Raw genomic sequence first — 7,611 nt, 5'->3', positions numbered from 1 at the left:
GCGCGCTCGAGCAAAACTTTTGGCGCTCGAGCGCGGCTGCTTCATGTTCAGCGCGCAGAATTATTGAAAAAATAATAAATTGAGTTCTAGCTATTGGATTGAGCTAAAATTTTGACAGAAGCTTTAAAACATCTTATACTACAATAGGAACGGTGAAGATCAGATTTTGTTTATTTTAGAGTCAACAATAATTTCTGAACCATTACTGCTTTACGATTTCTTCTTGCGTCAATTCTCGGAGCTTAGACTCTTCCTTTGCTCGCTATCCTGCCTAGTGTTCTTCCATGCATTGCATTTCCCAGTCCAGCCAGCAGTCTCTTTTCTTTTCCTTTTAATCTTAAGGAAAAAAGCAAAAGAGGTTGATGAGTCGGATGGAAGGGAAGCGCATATCGGAAATGAATCGGGAAACTATTGCCAGGAGAGACCGGAGTTACTCCCATCCTCCATCACGTACAATCCTGGAGTGTTACGCCTACAACCAACCAAAAATTATGAGGAGTGATCTGAATGAAACAAATATTCAATAACTACATATAAATGATTTTAACAACAAAAAATCATGAAAAACAAATGCAAAACAAAGCAATAAAACACATAGAAACGACATCTATCAACCTCCCCATACTAACATTTTGCTCGCCCTCGAGAAAAATAGGTGACAAAAAGAAAACAACTAAAACACAGAATGATAAAATACAAGAATGCGGATGATCTCATGGCTAGTTTTTTAGCCTCAAAGAATTTAGACACATTTACCGATTAATGAAATAAAATACCTTTTAGCCTTTCACAATACACCTTTTTTAATGCACGTGAACATGTGTGTGTGGAGTTGTTCCAATGTCATGTACCTCGATTAGACTCCATTTAATTTAATGAAAAGCGACCCAATTGACACATTGATGCAAATTTCTCTCTCATGTACCTGTTTCTCCTAGTTACATCTAGTATTACACATCCCTTGGACTTTTCAAGAATGATCTAATGGATAAATATGTATCAATGTTGGAAGTTGGAAATTGATCATGGTTATGAATGATCCATAAATTGTTTCTGTGTACCGCCGAATTTTACACCCAACTTACTTCAAATCCATACATTCACCCCAATTTTTAACCTTGGAATTGGTAAGGTTGGGATTTCAATCCCCATCTCCAAGGTCTCCCATCACCTTACATCTCCTTCTTTCACTTTATTTTCATTGTTGTATTTATTTTTGCAAGAAATCTCTTTTCAATTGTGCATATATGGATCAATCCTTTTTTTTTAGCTCGAAGGGTTGAAGAATTTTGTGGATTTATGAGAGCATTTCAACTTCGAATTTCGGTGGGGGTAACTCAAGTACAATGTAAACAAAAAAATTATGTCGAGATCATGAGTGTGCTACTAGAGTGTAATAAGAAATCACAGGATTAGATTCTGAGTTCGCTAAACTCCTAGTGTCGTGCAATGGTCAAGCAATCAAAACTTCATCTCTCTCGGTACACTTCAATAGTTGAACTATTGTGCATAAAGATATTCACAGTGCAATCCAATGTTTTCAAATTCAATTCAAGGGTAAAAAAAATAAAATATTCTCTATTATGTGTAATTTTTCATCTTCATCATAGGAACCATGTTCTCATCCAAATTCAGTATGCAAAGGACTCGACACGAACTTATGCATGCAGAAGAGAATAAAAAAACACAAAATTCCAAAAATTACTCCCCCTCTCCATACTAAAACCTTGCATTGTTCCCAGTGCAAAACAAAAAACGACTAACTCCTAAATGAGAGAGAAAAACATGCATGCATAACGAAAACAAAATGCAAACATAAAACATTGAAATCATTGAAACGAAAAACTCCCATGATCAATCATTGTCCTCACCGTGGTGGTGTATCTCCATCTTCTGCAGCTGCACCAAATTTCTTATGCCATAAATATTCCCATATATTCACCTTGAAAATCCAAAAACTTAGGGATTAAACATGATCAACTCAATTCAAAATAAAAACTAGATAAAATCTAAAATTAAATAAGCAAAATAAAATGAAGTAAAAGGCTTGGGTTGCCTCCCAAGTAGCGCTTGATTTTCAGTCTTCAGCTTGACCCTCAGAAGCATTCATCAAAGAGCGATTGACGCCCAAAGTAAGTGTCATATGAAACCACAAATGGGTCTTTGTTCCATATGCCCTCAAGCTTGGCTAGATGTATACAGTTTAAGCTCTTCACCTCAACAACACTCCATATGAAATGATAAACATGGGAAGAGAATATCTTTGTTGGCTCTCGAAAAACAAAATTTTGTGAAACTAGTGTTGATGGAAGGGTAGGATCTTGGGGATGTGTATTACGTGTTTTTCGCTCGCAAGCGCACGATGTCAAGTTATAATATAGGAATTAAGTCCAAGTCGATCTCACGGAGAATGAATAAATGATATTATATCAAATATTTGCAACTAATAAAATCCTAATCCTGTGTAGAGCTACGAAAATGGTTTGATTTTTATAAAACTAAAATTTGCAAGAAACAAAACTAAATAACCATGAGTTCACGAGAGAAAAATTCAATAAGCGAAGAATGTTAGAGGTTCGACTTCACTTGACTGTTCACCACAATTTATTTCTAATGATTGTTCAATTATCAATTCTTCTAGTTTATTAGCCAAGAATCTCTATTATTTTCTACTACCTCTCTCGAGTGTCAAGCAGAAATTCGTATTCAATAACAAACTCAATATCTCTATCAAAGTTGAATTATTAAATCCGGTAAATAGCACAAGAATTCTTCTAATGACTTCTATGGAGTTATGCCTCTCGAACAATATAAACACCAAAGATGTATTTTCCTATGTCGTATTCAAAATCTCCTCTCTCGAGTGATAGATTCTAAATAAAATATCATTCAATCTATGGTCATTAAATTGAAAGTATTAAAATCAGGAAAACACAAATAAACTGTGCGAAGAATTAAAATATATAAATCAAAATATCTCAATCATGGTTTCCAGTCAAGATCCGTCTACCTCTAGACTAAGAAATTAGTTCATAACAAATTCAAAGATCAAACAAAACTTGTTCTTCAAATAATCCATCAAACTAGAAAAATAGAGTTTAAAGGAAAACTAGAACGAAGTAAAATTAAGCTTTTCCGTCGCTGGTTGCCGCCGTCTTCTGTCTTCGTATCAAATTCTCGAGCTCTTGTGCACTTCAAAACTCTCAATAGCCGTCCCTATGCTCTGAAAACTCTCTAAACCCTCGTATCCTCCAGAATAAGTCATAAAATCCCTTTTAAAACTCGATTAAAGACTTTCCATATTTTTGGAGACTGCGCAGCGCTGGAGCGCTAATAATTCGGCGCTGGGGCACTCAAGTTTCGTATTTTATTTTTCAATGACGGACGTCTAGCGCGGGAGCGCTCGAAATACGGCGCTGGGGTGCTGTGGTCATGAATTTACGGGCGCTGGAGCGCTGGAAAACTAGAGCTGGGGCGCTACTTGTTCTTCCATTTCACCATCTGCGCAGCATTTTTGTAAAAATCATAACTTAAGTACTAGCCGTCGGATCGAGCTGAAATTTTGACAGTAACTTTAAAACATCCTAAACTTCAATGTGAACGGTAGAGATCGGATTTAGATGTTTATAAAATTCTTAGTAAGTTTCTGAATTTTGTTGTCCCGTAATTTGGCTTTCCGCTTCTTCTTGCTACTTTTCTTCAAATCCTTGCAACTCACAAAAACAACAACAAATACGCATAATATTCACTCGATACATCACAAAATCCAAGTCAAATCATATATAAATTAAGTGCATAAAATGCACTTATTAAATCCCCTCAAACTTAGACTTTTGCTAGTCCCGAGCAAAATAATAATGAGCAATATAGCCGACCTCCGAATTTATACATTCCAAGATTCAATACACATGTCGGCTAATTTTTTCAAGAGTTCTCGTGTGTGTGATTTTCCAATCTCATCTACCCACCTAAATTTCGGTAAAATCATGCAATCCGTAAGCTTCATAAAATCATTAACTCCGCCCTCAAGTTTCAAAATACTCTCAACCAAGTTCAACTTTTACTCACACAGATTAACAGGATTTTTTTCGGTTAACATTAGGCTCAAGTATAATCAGCTGGAGATAAGCATCCATATATATATATCAATGTAAACAAGGACTCATGATGCAAAGCAAAGGGAATTGAATATTTTCAATTTGTGCAGGATTATGAGTAGCTAAAAAAAATTTTATTTGCATTGCCAGATATTAGTCTTGGCTTTCTTCTACTCCATACATCTCCATCTTTATGCCTTGTATTTGGACTAGAATTTCAATTCATTTTTTTTTCAAGGCCTCCCCTCACCTTACTTTCTCCGCCATTACTTTTCTTTGAACTTTTTAGCTACTCAATTTGTTTTGGATTTTTCATGAATATAGAATGGCTAAAAAAAACTCAATAGATTCGAAAAAAAAAACGTCTAAATCACTTCTGTGATCTTAAAAATCTACCTCAGTTTCAAATAAAAATCACAAGAGTTAAGAATCAAATCCTCTAATCCACGTCACAAATCCACATAATTTTTTTATAATTGCTAGGAGTATCGAAAATCATGACATTCGTGCATAAATGTGAGAACTCAAGATTAAATATAGCTAACATAAACTTTTTCAGCACACAAAATTTATTTTCATCATAGGCCAACACAATTACAACATCATGTCTTCAACTCCAACTAACTCATAAAAAAATTCAAATTTTCACAATTTTTAAACAACCCCCCAAACTTAAATTGTGCATTGTCCTCAATGTACAGTATTAATAAAAAAACAAGGGACATATACCTTAGGCACCAAGCGTCATTACTCAGCACCATCTTAATCACTCAAAACTCTTCATCAGGGGTGGCTCCTAAACTCTTTCAGCTCCATACTTTTTAACCTACACAATTCAAAATCATTATTAATGTCTAGTTTCCTCATGATAAAAATAAAAACAAAAACAACTAAAAGAAAAAAAAACGCAAAAAACAACTAGCTTGGGTTGCCTCCCAAGAAGCGCTTAGTTTATAGTCCATAGCCCGACTTTATTCCAATTCTAGCCCGGTTCCGTTTTGTTGAGGGACTTTTCCTTTTCTTTCACCCTCCAAACATATTCAACTATCTTCTTGATCTTTGCTTTCTTTCTCTTCTTCTTCTTTGCTACCTTCGGATCATTCTCTCTTGGCAATTCTACAGCACTAACAACTTTGCAGCAACATTCCATCTTCTTTGATTGTTCAATCATGAACACTTTTTCCATGGATGAATTTTTAACCTCCTTATAAACATTAAAGATCACCTTCTCACCATCAACTCCCATCGTCAACTCACCTTTCTTCACATCAATCTTGGCTTCAGCAGTAGCCAAGAACGGTCTCCCCAAAATCAATAGCATATTTGCATCCTCCTCCATATCTAGCACAACAAAATCCGCAAGAAAAATAAATTTATCTATTTTTACCAAAATATCTTCAATGATTCCAAGCGGATACGTGATAGATCTATCAGCTAGCTGCAATGCGATCATTGTGGCTTTCACCTCGCCAAGTCCTAAGCTCCTGAAAATAGACAAAGGCATCAGATTAATGCTAGCGCCTAGATCGCAAAGTGCATTATTAAAATAAGAAGAACCAATAGTACAAGGAATAGTAAAACTCCCTGGATCTTTCAGCTTTTGTGGCATCTTCTTTTGGAGCACATCACTACATTCTTCAGTTAAGCTCACCACCTCATTCTCTTACAGCCTCTTTTTCTTGGACATCACCTCTTTAATAAACTTCGCATAATTCGGCATTTGTGCCAAAGCATCAGCAAAAGGGATGTTGATATGTATCTTCTTGAAAATCTCCAAGAATTTTGAGAACTGCTCGTCCACTGCCTTCTTCTTGAACCTTTGGGGGTATGGAAGAGGAGGTTTGTACATCGTTTTCTGCTCAGGTTCAGACTCTTTCTTCTCGACCTTCTTCTCATCAACTGCAACTTTTTCAGACGTCTTGCTCTCATATTTGCCCTCTTCATTATCCACCTTCTTCCCACTCCTCAACGTGATAGCATTACACTGCTCCTTGGGATTCACCTCAGTATTACTTAGGAATTGGCCTCTGTTATTATCTTTCAGTGCGTTCGCCAACTGCCCAATGCTAGTCTCCATGAATTGCAATACAGCACCCATGTTGGCCACATGCGTCTCTAAGCTGTCAAGGCGAGTCTCAGTCCTCGCCATCCTCTTGCTCGATTCCTGCACAAAAGCATTAACAACATCCTCCCAAGGAGGCTTACCCTCACCCTTATTTGTATTGTATCCCGAAGGAGGATTCAACACATTATTATTGTTAGCATAAGAAAAATTTTCATGATTACGCAGACTAGGGTGATATTGATTGGGTACAGGATTACCTTGATAGTTGTTGTAATTTCTGTTGTTCACATATTGAGCTTGCTCCACACTCTCAAATCCATCAGCAGAATTTACGGCAGTCGCCAGCGATGCTGTCTTAATAGAAACTTGATTGCTTTTGGTCAGTGCAGCCAACTGTGTAGAAATAGTAGCCATCTGAGCAGTCAAAGCAGTGAATGCATCAACCTCATGAATTCCAGTAGACTTCCTTATTACAGATCTCTCACTCGGCCACTGATAACTGTTAACAGTCATTTGCTCAAGCATCTCATAAGCTTGTTTAGGAAATTTAGAAAATATTGAACCTCCAGCTGCAGCATCCACAGAAATCCTCGTTGGGCCATTCAAACCATTGTAGAATAACTCAATCTGTTCCCAATCCGGAAAATTATGGTTTGGACACTTCCTAAGAAACTCCTTGTACCGCTCCCAAGCTTCATAAAGATGCTCAAAATCTTGTTGTTTGAAAGTAGTGATCTCAATTTTCAGCTGGGCAGACTTGGCAGGAGGAAAGTACTTAGCCAGAAATTTGGATGCCATGTCTTCCCATGTAGTGATACTCCCAAGAGGTAGTGACTGCAACCAACTACGAGCATTGTCCCTAAGAAAGAATGTGAACAATCATAGTCTGATGGTGTCCTCAGTAACACCATGAATCTTCACTGTGTCAGCAATCTCCAAAAAAGTACGCAGATGCAGATTTGGATCTTCAGTAGCTGCACCCCTGAACTGATTCTGCTGCACCATATTAATCAGAGCTGGCTTCAACTCAAAATTATTTGCCGTGATGTTCTATCCAGCTATCCTTGAATAATGAGTATTGATCACTGGTCGAAAGTGATCTCTGATCGGCACTGGAGCATTATTGACCGCTCTTTCCCTTTCTTCAGCCATTTGTTGCAACTCTTCTCTTCTAGCTTTTCTCAAAGCTTTAGCAGTTTTCTCGATTTCCGGATCAAAGAGCAGTAAGTCGTAACTTTGGCTTTTTTGCATAAACTGCATAGACAGGAAAGATTTAAAATTAGAACCAACAAAATAAAATAAAATGCTCTAAATCAAAATTAAGACCAATTAGCATAATTTAATATAAATCAAATAAAATTCATTCCCCGGCAACGGCGCCAAAAACTTATTGCGTGTTTTTCGCTCGCAAGCGCACGATGTCAAGTTATAATATAGGAATTAAGTCCA

The 7,611-nt window shown here is 36.8% G+C and overlaps 1 non-coding gene across 1 annotated transcript; it reads left to right on the top strand.

Moving 5' to 3' along the window:
- The first annotated feature begins 6,805 nt into the window (after nt 1-6,805).
- LOC140885693 (small nucleolar RNA R71) lies at nt 6,806-6,911 on the top strand. The gene has a single exon (XR_012151112.1). It is a non-coding gene; the product is annotated as a small nucleolar RNA R71 (small nucleolar RNA).
- The last annotated feature ends 700 nt before the right edge of the window (nt 6,912-7,611 follow it).

The sequence above is a fragment of the Henckelia pumila genome, chromosome 2 (genome assembly GCF_033568475.1).
Source record: "Henckelia pumila isolate YLH828 chromosome 2, ASM3356847v2, whole genome shotgun sequence".
Classification (NCBI taxonomy): Eukaryota; Viridiplantae; Streptophyta; class Magnoliopsida; order Lamiales; family Gesneriaceae; genus Henckelia; species Henckelia pumila.
Note: the sequence above shows the minus strand (reverse complement) of the source record. Positions and strands in the feature narration are given on the sequence as shown.